Raw genomic sequence first — 18,372 nt, 5'->3', positions numbered from 1 at the left:
ATGCCAACATCCATGCCTTCACTTTAGAATCCATTCTCTTTCTTCTATCTCATAGTTGAAATTCTTTTTATCATTCATGATCCAGTTCATACGTCATCATCTCTAAGACATCTTTCTCTGTTCCTCTTTGTCATAATCAATTGCCTTCCCATTGGCACTCCGATAACACATTAAACAATTCTGTAGCATTAGCATTAACTTTACCTCTAAATTGAAATACATTTTGGCTGTTCATACGTCTATTTTCAAAACTTAGATTGCTATCACCTTGAAGACACAATTGAATCTCACTCATTTGTATAAACTCCAGCAATCAGCACATGCTTTTATACACAGTAGTGACTGAAGAAGCAGAGGAATTGGTATTACCAGGTTTATTTAGCAAATTTAACTTTTCAAAGTATCTTATGAGAGTCCTGCATTGCAGGCAGATTGTTTACCATCTGAGCCACCAGGGAAGCCCAAAGAGAACCTTATAGCTGAGTACACTTCTTTACCTTGCCCTCCTGCAGATAATATTCACTGGACAAAGTTCAATTAAAAAAAAAAAAAAAACAATGACCTTAGACACTGGAGAGTAAACAAAAGCAAGCAGATTCTGGTGGGGAATAAAAACTTGGAAGAAGAGAAGGTGTTAGTGAGTTTCCATTTCTAAATTTTTTTTTAATTGAGTGTAGGGAATGGTCAGAGCTGCATGAAGTGGTAAAAACCTTGACGTATAACTCTCAGTATGAGTTAAAGGACCAGAAGACAGTCAGGCAATGACAGTCACTGAAAACTAAAGAAGGAACTTCCAAAAGGAGACAAATATATAGAGAGGCTGCAATCCACATTCTTCATATAAACTTTGCCCCAATCTCTGGCTGATGCTGGAACCACGCATGTGTAGGGCAGACTCCAGCTGAGAATAAAGGAACTGAACTGAGATTTGAGTTGCAACCCAAGAGGCAGAGTTCGTTGACTGAGTTAAAAAAAAAAAGAATTGTTTACTAGAGATAAAATGGAATGAGAAAATCAAAATTCTTTAGGGGAACATAACAGAAACCAAAGTCCCCACAATATAACAATCACAATGTCCAAGATACAGTCTAATATTAATAATATGATAGGAAAAAGTGACCCATTCTCAAAAGAAGAGATGGCCTTACAGAAACTCACTCCAAGATAATCCAGATGTTGGAATTAGTATACAGGGATTTCAAAGTAGCTATTGTAATTATGGTCATGAATATGAAGGAAGATATGCTTATTATAAATGGAAAGAAAGGGAATCTCAGCAGAGAAACAGAAACTATTTAAAAAGACTAATGGAAATGCTAATGTGAAAATTACAATCATTGAAATAAAAAGTGAGGACGTGCAAGTAAAGAACATGATTCATTCTCATTAGTCCCTTCATAGGTAACAGTTAGTTTGGGGTTATTTGCTTAGTTCATCTTACCTTTGGTTTGAAAACTGCCCAGCACCCACAGAGAAAGGGCTCCTGTGACACTTATGTGATTCTTCTGAAATTCTGAGAACGTTATCAGAGAAAAAATTCATCATTGTCCCCCTTAACCATGTTGTCTAGTTAAAGAGGTCCCCTGATTCAAGAACCTAAGCATCTGGCATTAAACTAGGTCTATCCCATACCAATCTCAGAGAGGCAACAGTAAGTCCTGCCTCAATACTGGCATATTGAGAGTTTGATCTTCCAAACTAACTCCTTTTTTCTCTCATATCTATTGTTGTCAAGTGAGGGGGAGCAGAACACAGCACCCCAAAATGTAATACTTTCACATGTGTACTGTTTTGAGATAAAGGCAATTAAAATCAGCATACTCGAGAAAAGCCTTTTACTTCTCCCTTAACTGTCTAGAAGCTTCCCTGGTGCCCTGACAGTGTAGGAGATGCAGGTTCTATCCCTTGGTCAGGAAGATCCACTCGAGAAGGAAATGGCAAACAACTCCAGTATCCTTGCCCAGAGAATCCCACGGACAGAGGACCCTGGTAAGCTGGGGGTCGCAGAGTCAGACATGACTCAGGGGCCAAACAACTACAAAACAATTAATTGCCTAGGAGAATTGATATAGGAGACCTGGTCTGGAAAAAGAACTACTGCCAGAGAGAACATTTTACATCACAAGACTTATCTATATGGCAAGGCAAACATTTGTTTGCCAAACATCTGCTCTTCTCATCTTCCTGTGAACTGTTTTCCTTCCCCCTGAGGTCCTAGATCTTTACCCCTTCTCCATAGCTCAAGATGGTATCTGAGTATTTTAATGGGCTCCTCTATATGTGAAATTTGTTTTTCTCCTGGTAATCTATCTTGGGTCAATTTAGTTATTAGACCAGCCAAAGAACCTAAAAGGGAAGAAGGAAAATTTTTTCTAGCCCTACATAAGAAGTCTTCAGGTTATCATTTTATGTCCCATGTAGCTTCCCAAAGGAAATTAATGCTTGGATGACTGACAAGAATATTTTAACCTACTTAATAGCTATATTTCATGTTTTTTTTTAATTTATTTTTTTTTCTAATTTTATTTTATTTTTAAACTTTACATAATTGTATTAGTTTTGCCAAATATCAAAATGAATCCATCACAGGTATACATGTGTTCCCCATCCCGAACCCTCCTCCCTCCTCCCTCCCCCTCCTCCCTCCTCCCTCCCCATACCATCCCTCTGGGCCGTCCCAGTGCACCAGCCCCAAGCATCCAGCATCGTGCATCGAACCTGGACTGGCAACTCGTTTCCTACATGATATTTTACATGTTTCAATGCCATTCTCCCAAATCTTCCCACCCTCTCCCTCTCCCACAGAGTCCATAAGACTGTTCTATACATCAGTGTCTCTAAAAGATCAATGTACCTACTGGTTTTATACATCAGTATCTTATGAGTTTGGTTAAGGAAAGGCAGACTCCTACTGGCCAAATAACTCTAGATGCTGTAAAAAATTAAAATAGACTTCAGGTACCAGATCGTGGTAAACTATATCTCGTAGTGGTACCAGATAGTGAGCAAAGTCTGGGAGACAGTGAAGGACAGGGAAGCCTGGTGTACTGTAGTCCAGTAGGGTTGCAAAGAGTCAGACACAACCGAGTAACTGAACAATAGCAACAAGCGTTACAGGATAGTACCTCCCCACGAGGCCCAGATCTGCAATCCAGTCTTTCTATATAATGACTCTATCTTGTCATTATCCGAAAAAAAAAAAAAAAAAAAAAAAAAAACAAGTATGTTAAAGTTCATATTATTCACAGATATTGCATCTTGCTCAACTATGTCTACTCTAGTCCAGGAATATTTGTAACATCTTATAGGAGTTTCTTACTAAAAATACATTTATCTCAAGTAGAAACTATATATAGCTCATGTATTATTAGTGCAATAGACCAATGTTACTCTTGAATATAAAAAATAATATACATATATTTAAATGTGCTAGGGCATTTCCAGGTAAAGCTGGAAAATGTACATTGCAAGAATGTTTACTATAAAGCATAATATATATTCATTATGTTATTATCTTATTTAGAAGCAGGGAAAGAAAACTGCTCTATATTTTCTACCTTAACTCTGAATTTTCAAAGTCAGAAGCAGCTGATATTTATACAGGAAGACAAATTAATAAAAAGGTATTTGCTTTTGCCAATGAGTTTTCAGACATATCTCTTCCGTATGCAACATATATGCTCTGGTGAGTGCATATACATAACCAGTGCTCTGTTAAATTATATTTTAACCGCATGATTGAAAATGAACTTGTAATAAATTGTACTGCAAAATAAAGTATTTTTTTTGTACAGATGACTCCCCCTAAAACCTACACACATCAATTTAGGTTTATGGTATGCAGGAGGACTATGTGGTCAACTTCAAAGAATTTAGCGGACCATCAGTCAACATTCAAATTATTTTCTCAAACACTCAGGAAATTCTTAAATGAACACTACCCACAAATTGAACATTCTGGAAATCAACTGTATAAAAATGAAAGAGATTAAAAGAAATATATATATCTATATATACAAATGTTACAAAACAGAAATGAAAAATCGGTGGAAGCCTGGAGCTCCTGTAGCTGACTTTTAATATGAAATGCAATATTACCATGGTTAAACAACTTGCTATTTTTTCATGGCTAAACACTATTTGTATGGAAAAAGCAAGTTATTATACAATGTTAGCCCTTCCTCTTCTTATCCATAATAATGCAAAAATCAAGTCAGAAAGACAAAGCGAAGGAATGAACATGGTGTAACAACAACTCAAAGCAAATATGAATGGAGAAATGATTTTCTATTCTTAAAAACTAATGTAACTCACTATGAAAATGTGACAAAAAAATCTCAAGTTGAAAGAGGTTAATAGTTCTACAGAGGCTTCCCTGATGGCGCAACAGTAAAGAATCCACCTGCCAATGAAGGAGACATGAGTTTAATCCCTAGGTCTGGAAAATCCCCTGTAGGAGGACATGGCAACCCACTCCAGTATTTTTGCCTGGAGAATCCCATGGACAGAGGCGCCTGGTGGGCTACAGTCCATGGGGTCGCAAAAGAGTCAGACCACGACTTAGCAACTAAAAAGCAATAGTTCTATAATCACAGAAATTCTATACTTTCTTCTTAGTGTTCATTGAAAACATTAGTAATTTCATTCAATACCCTACTCTATCATTTAAACAAACATGTTATTGCTCACCCAACACAACTTTCAATTTTAAAATGTTGCACGGCATTTCATTACAGTGCTGTTAACACTTCTGTACAAAGGCAGATGCATATTAGTTGCAACCTCAGAAATATCTAAGGTCATCAGCTAATAGTATTGATTAGGCATTGAAATTAATATTCTTTGAAACTGTCTGGGAAATATAATCTTACTAACAATTAATGTCTCTCTACAAACATTTCGTGTATACTTTCACCATATGGAATTAATTCACTTAAACGATTCTATAAACTTTGGGAAAACTCATCCTCTTGTAAATCTTGATGTTACTGACTATAAGCAGATTTGAGATCAGATTGTTTGTTTGGGGCTTCTTTCCAATTTCTTTTAATCCTTTGACTTCAGACCCTGCCTTTAGTAATCCTCTTGATATAGCTGGATACTCATAGTTCAGTACCAGGGTTGGCTTCTATCAAAATGGTATTGGAGGCTCAGCACTTCCCAATACGCTCTCTCTTTTCCCTGGAGATCAAATTCAAACAACAGCATCCAACTACACTAGAGAAGTTTAAATCACATAGAAGTTATCCTTTTTTTTTTTTTTAAAGTAATTAGCCTCTAATTAAAATAAATAAATTAAAAAACAAAAATGGCTAACACACACACACAAAAGAAGTTATCCTTTTGTAAGAGATATTTAACATTTATGTGGAAAATCTCCACTTGTAAGGGTATCTCCCACTCTGGATGAGGGAGGAAGGATGACTGTCAATTTCTAGAAATTCTCTTATCAATGGTTAAGGTAATGATTTAAATCTGCATAACAGCCTTACCCTGGATTACTGTGCTTTTCTTGGTTACCTGTCATGACTCCCAGCCTCTCCACCCCCACCAACATCTTCTAGTCTTTAGTTGGAGAAGGTATTTATTTAAGCTGATAGTTTGGGCCATTAGTGGGGGTTACTCAGTTTTCTAGGGTATCTCCCAAGGTATTCATATTATTTCCCTGATTCTGGGAAAGATTGAAGGCAGGAGGAGAAGGGGATGACAGAGGATGAGATGGTTGGATGGCATCACCGACTCAATGGACATGAGTTTGGGCAGGCTCCAGGAGTTGGTGATGGACGGGGAAGCCTGGTGTGCTGCAGTCCATGGGATCTCAAAGAGTCAGACACAAATGAGTGACTGATGCATATTATTGAACTTCTATTCATTTTTCTCCTGTTAATCTGTCTTGTATTATTGGGGTCTCAGCCAAGTAACTAGAAGGGTAGTGGGAAAATTATTTTTCCTTCCCCATAAATTTTTAATATGATTTTACAAATTTCCAATAAAAACTACTTTAAACCTCCTCCCAGTCCCCTAAAGATGTACTAAATGATTTACACAAATCCAGAAAACAATGAAATAAGAACCTGGAATCTAAACATACATGCACTTGAATAGGAACAAGTAGAGTGGCAATTTTAAGGTAGCACAAATGTAGTGCAAATTTGGCTAAGGCTTTCATTTAGAAAGTCTGTGGTTGTACTTTGTCATACCTTCTCATATTCTACTTTTCCTAACACCTGATGACAACTGCAAGGTGTGTCACACTTTATAAAATACTTTCATCAGATCATTGCATAGTCACTCAGAGAAAGTTAGGGACTACAAAAAGCTACTTCATAAACCATTTCCAAATACAATGTCATTTTTTCCAAAAGCTGTGAGGAATACTACCTTTCCAGGAACTTTTTATTGAGAACATATCTGAAAAAAAAATAGTTAATGGAAAAGAGGAACATTAAAGACTATTACTATTCAGATCAGATCAGATCAGTCACTCAGTCATGTCCGACTCTTTGCGACCCCATGAATCGCAGCACGCCAGGCCTCCCTGTCCATCATCAACTCCTGGAGTTCACTCAGACTCAAGTCCATCGAGTCAGTGATGCCATCCAGCCATCTCATCCTCTGTCGTCCCCTTCTCCTCCTGCCCCCAATCCCTCCCAGCATCACAGTCTTTTCCAATGAGTCAACTCTTCGCATGAGGTGGCCAAAGTACTGGAGTTTCAGCTTTAGCATCATTCCTTCCAAAGAAATCCCAGAGCTGATCTCCTTCAGAATGGACTGGTTGGATCTCCTTGCAGTCCAAGGGACTCTCAAGAGTCTTCTCCAACACCACAGTTCAAAAGCATCAATTCTTCGGTGCTCAGCCTTCTTCACAGTCCAACTCTCACATCCATACATGACCACAGGAAAAACCATAGCCTTGACTAGACAAACCTTTGTTGGCAAAGTAATGTCTCTGCTTTTGAATATGCTATCTAGGTTGGTCATAACTTTCCTTCCAAGGAGTAAGCATCTTTTAATTTCATGGCTGCAGTCACCATCTGCAGTGGCCATCAATTAAAGACAAGTTTATTTTCTCTTCTATGCAGCAAAGAACAACTCAAAAGCAAAACTATTGGAATAGCATTTGGTTTTGGTGAAAGAGTTTTGTAGTTTTATTCTTCAACTATGTATTACTATTATTGTTGTTGTTGTTCAGTTGCTAAGACGGGTCCAACTCTTTGTGACCCCATGGACTCCAGCATGCCAGGCCTCCCTGTCCTTCACTATCTCCCAGAGTTTGTTCAAACTCATGTCCATTGAGTCAATGATTCCATAGGCATTAATGTTATTTATCTCATTTTTATTTATACATATAATACTTACAACCAAAGATCAAACAGTAGGTGATGCTAGTAACAGAGACAAACAAGAAATAAATGAATGAACCAGCATTTTACCTAGGCTTCTACTGTGATGAATACTAATATGTTAATGTTCAAGTTTCCACATTAAAATGCTAAATTAGCCTTGGCCCTTGTTGTGAAATATAGGCAAGCAGAAAAGTTCAAATACATTATCACATATTAATTGCCAGTAATGACTTGTATGAAGGTAATTTGTGTTATTTAAAGTAAGTTAACAGATACAGAAAGAATCTTAATTAATGAATTTGCCAATTATCTGTCCAGCTATGAGTTTGTGTTTTGTTTTTAGTCTGATCCACATCTGCTTTTGAATTCTACTTAGAATAATTTCTGAAGCTACAAAGGTTGGCTATATGACCTGTCCTATTCTTTGTGGCCATCATTTTTTTATCTATTCACTCAATGCTTTGTCAGAGAATGAAAATATCAAAGCAAATCACAGTCTATGTGTACAAAATATTTCATTAGGAGACACATTCCTAAGAATCTAACTTCATAAGGTGCCTAAACAATACCACACATAAAAGAGAAAGAATTCAAGTGAGCCATTGTATGAGGAGACTTAATTTTCTCCCATTCTCTTAATATTCGTGGAACAAAAAAAAAAAAAAGCTTTTTTTTTTTTCCATTACCTCATCTTAAGTAGTTTTTCAAATCAAACCCATACTCACACTCATGCTGTCACTGATAATGGATCTTGTGTCAAAGAAAAAGAGCATAAAGGACCCGATAATAAGTGTAATTATCAAACATCAAAAATGTAGATCAAAGTGGATTTCCTGACTCTTCTATATGCAGTCACTTCACAGCATTTTACTATTCATGTCATGTGGCCCTGACAGGATATATTAACTTTCTCTATTATGAGAGCAATGGGATTGGCACACTTCAGTTAGAAGCTAGCAATAAGTAGAGTCATTATTTCTCTATCTTATTTTAGTGTTGTGTGTGTGTGTGTGTATACTGTGTTTGTAAAATGTAGCCCCCAGGCCCCTAGACACACCACACTGTGTCTCCAGAGGTGAGAGTGAGCCTTCAGGGGAATGTTAACCTCCCTATGAAGGATAGATCCAGGCAAGGATTTGACTTCTTTCAGATAGTACAGTATTTCCTGTCTCTGGTAAATACTTGACATATCTTTGGGAGGACTGAATTGTCTCAAGAGGGAAACAGAGTATTTCTAGAAACTTGCCAGGCTGAATCATTTCAATAACTCAAGTAATCTAATTTTCCACCTCCCTAAAGCCCATATTCCCTTCTTTCCTCAACACTTTTCCTTATACATTTTTTTCTTTGAGAAAATTTGCATTTTCTTTTCCTATTCATTGCTGAATTAAAAATTGTGTGTTAAGTATTCTGTAAGTAGACTTCCAGAGTCTTGATAACCCGCAATCTTCCAGTAACTGTAGTTCACTTTGTTTTATAGATTTTGTCTATTATTTGGTCAGGGCATTAAAAAAACACGTTGGTGACAGAGGAATTACCTCTAAACTGACCTTCCACTGAAGTATTATTCAAGATGATCAAGAGAGGGAAAATTTCTTGTAATTTTTACAAAGATTCATCTGTAGGTTCAAAGAGACAGACCTTCTCAGTAATAAAACTTTTTAGAGTCATATGTCTGTGCCATTTCTCAGCCACAGGATAAGAACAAATATTGTTTCATATTTTCTATAAAAATTGGGAACATATTTGTTAAAAGAGAAATTAATTGCAAAAGAAAAAGGGCAAGACCATATGCACAGGGACAGATGGGAACCAGGCATAAGGGGGAAAAATATTTCTTAAAGAGTTTGTAAAAACCATTTAAAAAACGCAAAACACTTTCAAATTAGTAAATTGAAAATCAATAGATTACAACAAAATTTCAATGAGTTTTAAGTATTCTGAGGTTAAAAAACAGCCAGTCATTAACACATAACTTCAAACTCAACAGAAGATCATTTTTGTTGCATTTTAAAGATCTCAGGGGACTTCCCTGGTGGTCCAGTGATTAAGATCCCACTCACGCTTCCATCGTAGAGGGCATGGTGTCCCTGGTGTAGAAACTAGGATCCCAGGTGCCATGCAGCACAGCCAAAAAATAAAAAACAAACAAACAAAAAAACAAACCTCCATCAAGCTTTGTGTTACACTTGGGCATTTCTTAAATGTTAGTTTGAAAATAGACTGGGTTCTAAACAAGGGTTTAATTAATGGCTAAACTAACTTAAAACTATCCCATTAAATAGACAAATATTATAATATATAGATTAGCCAATTGGCAAACTTCATTTTTCTCTACAGGGTAAAATGGCCTGGAATCTGGCACAGCTGTTGAAGTTGTTTACCACAATACTAGTTAGATACAAGTTTATGGAATTAAATGTTCCAGGCAAGAAAGTAATTGTATCATCTTCTTCCCCATGGGAGGAAATATGGGTAAAGAGTTTGAGATGGCAGACTTCATCAATAAATTATGGTCAGTGTAACAGTACTGGAGAATTGGGTGTTGGTTTCTATCATGACCAGTGAATAATGCTCTTGTCACTGTTTTTAAAGGGCAAAGAGCTAAGAGCTATGAGAAGAAAACAAAAATAAAGTAAAATAAAAGTTACAATATATGTAGACGTGGCTCAGAGGTTAAAGCGTCTGCCTGGAATGCGGGAGACCTGGGTTCGATCCCTGGGTCGGGAAGATCCCCTGGAGAAGGAAATGGCAACCCACTCCAGTACTCTTGACTGGAGAATCCAATGGAGGGAGGAGCCTGGTAGGCTATAGTCCATGGGGTCGCAAAGAGTCGGACACGACTGAGCAACTTCACTTTCACTTTCAAACTTAAATGGATAGTGTAGTGTTAAGATCAGAGGTTCTGGAAACTGACTATGAAGGTTTTAATCCTAGCACACCACTTAATGTCTCTGTTAATTTAGGCATTGCTAAACCTCTCTGGGCCAGTTTCCTCATCTGTAAAAGTGGTCAATTAACAAATAACCCATAGATTTCTGGAGAGAATTAAATGAGTTAGTTCATGTACTTAGAACTGCCTGACACAGGGTAAGTGCTCACTAAATTTTGCAATCTTATTAATAAAGAGGAATTTGGAATAATTTACATATAAACATTTAGAAGCTAGGTATTATTGTTGTTCAGTCACTAAGACTGCAGCATGTCAGGCTTCCCTGTCCTTTACTATCTCCTAGAGTTTGCTCACTCTCATGTCTATTGAGTCAGTGATACCATCCAACCATCTCATCCTCTGTCACCCCCTTCTCCTCCTACCCTCAATCTTTCCCAACATCAGGGTCTTTTCCAATGAGTCAGTTATTCTTATCAGGTGGCCAAAATATTGGAGCTTTAGCTTCATCAGTCCTTCCAATGAATATTCAGGGTTGATTTCCTTTAGAATTGACTGGTTTGATCTCCTTGCTGTCCAAGGGACTCTCAAGAGTCTTCTCCAGCACCACAGTTCAGTTCGAAAGCATCCATTCTTTGGCACTCACCTTTCTTTATGGTCCAACTCTCACATCTATATATGACTATTGGAAAAACCATAGCTTTGACTAGACAGACCTTTGTTGGCAAAGTAATGTCTCTGCTTTTTAATATGCTGTCTAGGTTGGTTCTATGCAAAGTTGTGAAATGACTCAAAGTTTCATTTAGAGCACTTTCTTCCCTCTTTCTTTAAAAATCCCCTTTTCTTTACAGCTTCATCTTTTCCTCCCAAGTGGCCCTTCCCCCTCTGGCTATGAAATCCCACCCAAATATACCTTCTTAAATAAAACTATAATTGAGTCCCTTTTAGAAAACTCTCATGTATCCCAACAAAACTCATTCATCCTGTGGCACATTCTCTCAAGTCAGTGCCATGGGATTGCAATTGGAATGATGAACTACCATGGAGGTGGTGCTGATATTTTGATAAGAGCCTTCAATGTCTGAATCCAAAGGGGTGGGTATTCAGAGATTATCATCAAGACATAATGACTCTAAATGTGGCTGTTTGCTGACTCCTCTCAGTTAGTTGAAGGATAACTCAAGAGCTCCTGGAGCCTAAGTTTGGGTATCCAGCTAAAATTCAAGACATAATTTTGGTATCTCATAAATATGCATTTAACGTCTCTAAAATATAACTCTGGTTGGTTTTATTTTATTTTTTGACCACATTGTGCAGCATGCAGAGTCTTAGTTCCCCAACCATGGATTGAACCCAAGCCCCCTGCAGTGGTAGCTTAGAGTCTTAATCACTGGACTGCCAGGGAAGTCCCCCTAAAGTATAACTACTGAGTCTCTTAATCTCACCACACTCTTTTCCTTTCTTACCTAGGTGATACCACAAGGTACCCAGTTGCTCAAACAAGAAAATGGAGTTATTAGAAATTTCACTTTTTCACATACCTCCGACACCCACTTCATCACCAAATTCTAGTGACTTCCTTCAGAAATATATCTTGAACCTATCTACTTCTCTTTGTTTCCCATTACAAGCTACTATCATCTCTTACCTGAATAACTGCAATAATCTCCTTTCTAGTCCCCCACTTCCAATCTTACCCCTTTCAATCTATTTCTTTTACAATAAACAGCCCTGGATACTCCCTTCCTTTGCTTAAATGCCTTCAAAGGCCTTCTACTGCAGTTAGGAAGACGTTTAAACTCATCATCATAGCCTCCAAAGCCTTGTGACTTGACCTGTGTTTAGCTTTCCGTTTCCTGTTGAGCTGTTCTCCACTTAATCCACTACGTTTTTGGCACACTGGTCTTCTAGCAGCCCCTAGATGGAGCCAGCTCTTCCCACCACAAGTACTATGCCTATGCTTGAAAGATTCTCCCTACCCTACCATTGCCTCATCACATCTTGTCTATTTCCTTCATAATACTTATGTCTTTAATTTAAATTTTTCCCTTGTTTTTTGGATGTGTCCCTCTTTTTCCCACTAGACTACAAGCTCCATAAGCAGCATTATTCAATGTTGTACATCTAGGGTCTGGCTATAGTTGGTGGTCAGCAAATACATGAATAAATAGTACATTTCAATAATCATTTAATGAATGGTTGGGAAGGAACATCTTTTTTTTTTTTAATCCCCTCTAACACAGAAAGATATACATAGCTTCTCATTGACACCATGTATAAGACCTACCCATCATCTAAAAATAGTTACCTCAATACAACACGCACTTGTCATTTTGATCATATAAAAGCTAACTATCCTTCAGAAGGAGTTAGTACTTTAAACCCAACAGCGCTGCCTATGGAGGTGGCAGCCATCTCCTATGGCATTGTGGCTGCCCTCAGACCCCTTGTGAAGCCCAAGATTATCAAAAAGAGGACCAAGAAGTTCATCCAGCACCAGTCAGAATGACACGTCAAAATTAAGTGGAACTGGCGGAAACCAGAGGCATTGACAACAGGGTCTGTAGATTCAAAGGCCAAATCTGGATGCCAACATCAGTTACAGGAGCAACAAGGAAACAAAGCACATGCTGCCCAGTGGCTTCTGGAATTTTTTGGTTCACAATGTCAAGGAGCTTGAAGCGCTGCTGATGTGCAACAAATCTTACTGTGCTGAGATTGCTCACAAAGTTCTCTCCAAGAGCCGCAAAACCCTTGTGGACAGAGCAGCCCACTTGGGCATCAGAATTAGCAATACCAATGCCAGGTTGTGCAGGGAAGAAAAGGAATAGACAGCTTGTGTGCACACTTTCTTTGTGTTAATAAAACCATAAAGCTCGGCAAAAAATAAAAGTAAACATGACAGTCAGTAAAGTATAATATTGCCTGCTTTTCAGTGTCATACAATGTGTTCCAGTTAATACCTATACTATTTGCAAAATGTCTTTTGTTTTAAACCTCCTATTTGAAACAGTAGGTTCAGTTGTTCCTTTTACAATCAAAAATATGAAATGTCACTTTAACATAACATGGTAGTTTCTGAGTAGCTAATATGTAATGAGATGCTAAAATCTTGGAAGAAAATTGAGTTTAAAATGAAAGGCACGAGATGGCTCTGGACTCAAAGTTATTTGGGGGATTTATTTTCTAAAGTTGGCCTCAAAAAGCAACAAAAATAAATTAGAATTGTAACCTGATTATGGTACTTTCCTTTTAAAGATTAATAAGGGTTACTTGGTTCAATTTTATTCTAATAATATTCTAATGATGTCAATGAAAAGTCACTCTCATCTACTCTCAAGGACTGAGATAGTCTCTTAATCAAAGTCACTTTATTAGCTTTAGTTTTGATCCATGCCATGACATTAAAAAATAATTCTTTTTCTTCTTTAAAGAAATTTGTAGAAAATGCAAACTAGAGACAACAACCCACTATCACCTCCAGATTTACTATTTAAGCCTAAGGAGAATCTTATTTGTGTTATCTTCTGGTACCATAATTGCTCTCTGTGAGAAAGAAGTCATTTCTTATGAGGAACTCATATCCCTAACTCCTTTAAGTGCTTCTGGTATCAGATTAAATATTAATTTGAAGTACATCTGTGCTTATTCAGTTCAGCAGGTCCTGCTTATGAACGGTGATATAACAGATTTTCATTTTGCAGCACATAGCAATATGCACTACACTGCCTTTCCACCAGGGATCACTATTTTGGAACAGACAACAGACTTCAATGACCTTCGCCTTATACTTTATGCACTTTTCCATCCAAGTCAATGTATAAAATCAGGTGTTCCCAACCTTAAAGTATAAGCTAATCCTTCTGTTTTCTTTCTAAGACAAGTACCTGGAGTACCACTGTCTTGGGACCAGCATCAAACATTAGTCAAGAATGTTGTACTCTGTTGGGAAGAGCTCACTGTTATACTAAATACAGAAGATACACTTTGTCAAACAGAATAAAATTTCTGCTTGAAACTTTATGAAATATAATGCATAAAGCTCTATATTCTGGAGTACCAAATACAATCTCAGTTATTTAAACCACAACTGTAAGATTTATATTAATGCTTATGGGACCTTGACATTCATTGTTATAAATGGACTTTTTATGAAGAAAAATACAGTTTCCCTGGGTTGTGAAAGATAATCCTACATCATTAATTTTACTTTGGTATTTAAAACAGCCATTTAAACTACAACGAATATTTCTAGATTTCTACTAGCTTGTCTTCCATGAAAATGTGATAAGAATAAAGGGCACCAGTCTAACTGGAACCATTTTATCTAAGAACTGAAAGAAATAGAGTTATTTCCCATTCCCTGGCCACCTTAGCATGTCCCCCACTCCCATTCTTACTCCTATTCCTAAATAAGGTAGAGTTTGCATTTCACCTCCACAAGTAGACCATAAACTCCTTGTGTATTCAAGCTGTATCTTACTCAGTTTTCTTACTCAGTTTCAGCCTATAAAGTTCCTTGTATATGGTAATGACTCAAATATTTGTTGAACTGAAATTTAGTCCTAATGTGACTAAACTGGATGTGTCTGGCTCCCTGTCCTCAGTCACATGAATAGATTAATAAGAGCAATCTCCAGATGACTATTTTCTGACTGGTTTTCCATCTCATATAGTTTTGGGGGGCTTCCCAAAACAATTTACAAGAATGTTTTTCTCTCCAACTTTTTTTTTTTTTATTCACTAGGTATTCCTAGAGATTTATCAATCCAGGTATAAAATCACCTTGATAAGGCATAGAGCTTAAAATACCACAATTTAAGAACTTACTTTCAAGGGCACCTTATTTACTTGATTGTAGTTTTCAGACAGGGTGGCATGACTTATTTTTCCCTGGGAATATAATTAAAGACTTAACACTATAACAGTTAGCTAGATGATAATAGCAATTGATGTAGGATGGGCTTATTTATTAATAGTTGTTCTCATTAAATGGATTTAGTTACCTGCAAAAAGTCCCACTGTTTAAGTCCTACTGTGTTAGCTCCAAGTGGTCTTATATGTATAAAAACAAATTATTGAGGACTCCCCTGGTGGTCCAGTGGTTAAGAATCCGCCTGTCAGTGCAGGGGACATGGATTCTATACTGGGTCTGGGTAGATCCCACATGTGGCCAGGCAACTAAGCCCCCATTTGCCACAATACTGAAGCCCGTCAGACTAGAGCCCATAACATGAGAAGCCACAGTAACGAGGAGCCCAAGCACCACAATGAAGTGTAGCCACCACTCACTGCAATTAGAAAAAGTCACCACACAGCAACAAAGGCCCAGTGCAGACAAAAAATAAAACAAAAGCAAAAATCAAATTATTGGACCTAAGGGTGGGGTGCAGCAGAAAGATGTGCTTGTTGCCATGTTATATCTACTGACATCACAAGTCATCTACAAGTAATAGAGTTTGCTTAAGTATCAGTAGCAGCTAAGGATGTTGAATACCTCAAGCACATAAAGAGTATTTTTCTACAGACTAGATTGATGGAATTTAGAAAGATGATAACAATAACCCTGTGTACGAGACAGCAATAGTGACGCTGATGTATGGAACAGTCTTATGGACTCTGTGGGAGAGGGAGAGGGTGGGAAGATTTGGGAGAATGGCATTGAAACATGTAAAATATCATGTATGAAACGAGATGCCAGTCCAGGTTCAATGCACGATACTGGATGCTTGGGGCTGGTGCATTGGGACGACCTGGAGGGATGGTATGGGGAGGGAGGAGGGTTCAGGAGGGGGAGCACATGTATACCTGTGATGGATTCATTTTGATGTTTGGCAAAACTAATACAATTACGTAAAGTTTAAAAATAAAATAAAATTAAAAAAAAAAAGACTAGACTGAGGCAAAAATAGATGAAAAGTTTTGACTCTACCTTATACCAAATTAAACTCAGTGTATGCTAGTGAAGGCAATGGCACCCCACTCCAGTACTCTTGCCTGGAAAATCCCATGGATGGAGGAGCCTGGTAGGCTGCAGTCCATGGGGTCGCTAGAGTCGGATACGACTGAGCAACTTCACTTTCACTTTTCACTTTCATGCATTGGAGAGGGAAATGGCAACCCACTCCAGTGTTCTTGCCTGAAGAGTCCCAGGGACGAGGGAGCCTGGTGGGCTGCCATCTATGGGGTCGCACAGAGTCGGACATGACTGAAGTGACTTAGCAGCAGCAGCAGCAGCAGCATGCTAGTGAAAGAAATTTTCGACTTCATCTGTTCTCATTAGCTTTTTTTCTTTGGTGATCAGGTATTTCAATAACATAGAAAAGTACTGACAGTAATATAACAAACATCCATAAATCCACCATGGGAAATTAACAAATGTTATCTTTTCATCATATTTGCTTCACATCTCTTATTAAAGAATTAAAACATTACAGTTACTCTTGAAGTCCCATTCTTACCTTAGCTAAATTCTATCCTGCTCGCTTGTTCCCCAGAGGCAACCACTATCTTGAAGTGGATATTCATTCTTTTTGTCAGTTCTTTGACAACATCAAACTCTTTCCTGCTTCAAGGTCTTCCTAAGCACTGTTCTCTGTTGCTAACTACTCTTCTTCACTCTTTCACTATGATATCACCAGCTCACATTTTGGATTTCAGCTAAAATGTTGCTTATTCACATATCGTTTCCTAACTCTATCCAAATTGTGTCTACCCCACTCCATAATGTTTTCAAATGGCACCCTCTTGTTTCACATGGGTGCTAATAGTGGCATTGATTTGTTTGTTTATTTGTATGTTTACTGTGTGTTTATTTGTGGAGACCAACTAGACTATAAAGTCCATGGAGCACAGACCATTTCTGTCTTGTTTATCACTGAATGCCTAGCACTTAATGCAATTCCTTATACACGGTAGGAACTGAATAAATATTTTTGAAGGAAAAGCCACTGTAACTGACAATCAATTGTAAACTAGAATAAAATCACACTATTTGGCTATGGTCAGTAACCAGCCAATGTACTTTTTACTTTCCATTCTAATCACATACATGACATTCTGCAAAGGAATAGCAATTTGATGCTGTGTGTAAATAAAAGTACAAATTATATATTATATGCCTTCTATGAACCTATGCAGTAAGATGCATGCATTTTAAAAAATTTTATAAGTGCTATAACTGTTCTGATCAACTTTAATGTTTCAAAAAATATTAATTGGCAGTAATTGCACTATTTACATGTTAATGAACAACACCTGGCCCCAGCTGGGTATAAAGACGCTGACAATGTTTTTCTCTCACCTCCCTGGCAAGGAACTGAGCATATGCAATTTTAAAGAGACCTGCTTGCCAGAAATAACACATTCATAATTGGTAGGACAATACAAAATTAGTTCACACATTTCACCGTTCTCAAACAAATGCATAATATTTTTCATGTTTAAAAGCTTTATGATTCAAAGAGGACCTTATTTCCTACACTTGGTGATTACTCACAGTCATTAAATTATTCCTGTCAACGAATGTGCCAGAAACTGGCTAAATGGAGGCCCAAGTGGCCTCCTGTAATAAGGGCCCAGTTCCTGGCTTAATCCCTTGAAAAAAAATGAGCTTCCTTTGAAGTCATTCAAAATCTATAATTAAATATGTTAATTCACTGGTCCCTCTATCCTACGATATTTTAAATCACTACAGTTTTTGTTCCATTTCCCTCTATAATCCTAAAACCAATTAAGAGGTATTGAAAAATTATTTTGAATAACAAAGATTTTTGTGAATCGTGAAATGGTTCTTGATAAATTTGTGTATCCAGTCATCTGTAAACCAATAGACATTAGCAGGGACAACAGGATGAAAAAAGAAGTACAAGGTCCTCAAATTATATATGTTCCTAGGGTGGTATCTTACCAATAGAAGAAAGTTTGATACTTTTAGCCTATTTTCACATATAGACAAACTAACCACCAAAATACTGAATGCCTCATAACCTCACGTGCTTTGGGGAAGGGGGTAGTGGATACACAAGGAGAAAAGTTTCACTTCAAGATGTTTATAATTTAGGAACACCTCTGGCAATCTAATGGTTAGAACTTGGCCTTTCAATGCAGGGGGGTACATGTTTGATCCCTGGTTGG

At 37.5% G+C, this 18,372-nt stretch overlaps 1 protein-coding gene and 1 pseudogene across 2 annotated transcripts in view; one reads left to right on the top strand and one right to left on the bottom strand.

Moving 5' to 3' along the window:
• The window catches only part of TENM1 (teneurin transmembrane protein 1), a 904,402-nt gene that overhangs the window by 456,728 nt on the left and 429,302 nt on the right, over positions 1-18,372 (bottom strand). The gene's annotated exons all lie outside the window — the stretch shown is intronic.
• Positions 10,411-13,067, top strand: LOC147341476 (large ribosomal subunit protein eL32 pseudogene; annotated as a pseudogene).

Source organism: Bos grunniens, chromosome X, assembly GCF_055505025.1.
Source record: "Bos grunniens cultivar Pamir isolate PY7600 chromosome X, Bosgru_T2T1.0, whole genome shotgun sequence".
In the NCBI taxonomy this organism is placed as follows: domain Eukaryota; kingdom Metazoa; phylum Chordata; class Mammalia; order Artiodactyla; family Bovidae; genus Bos; species Bos grunniens.
Note: the sequence above shows the minus strand (reverse complement) of the source record. Positions and strands in the feature narration are given on the sequence as shown.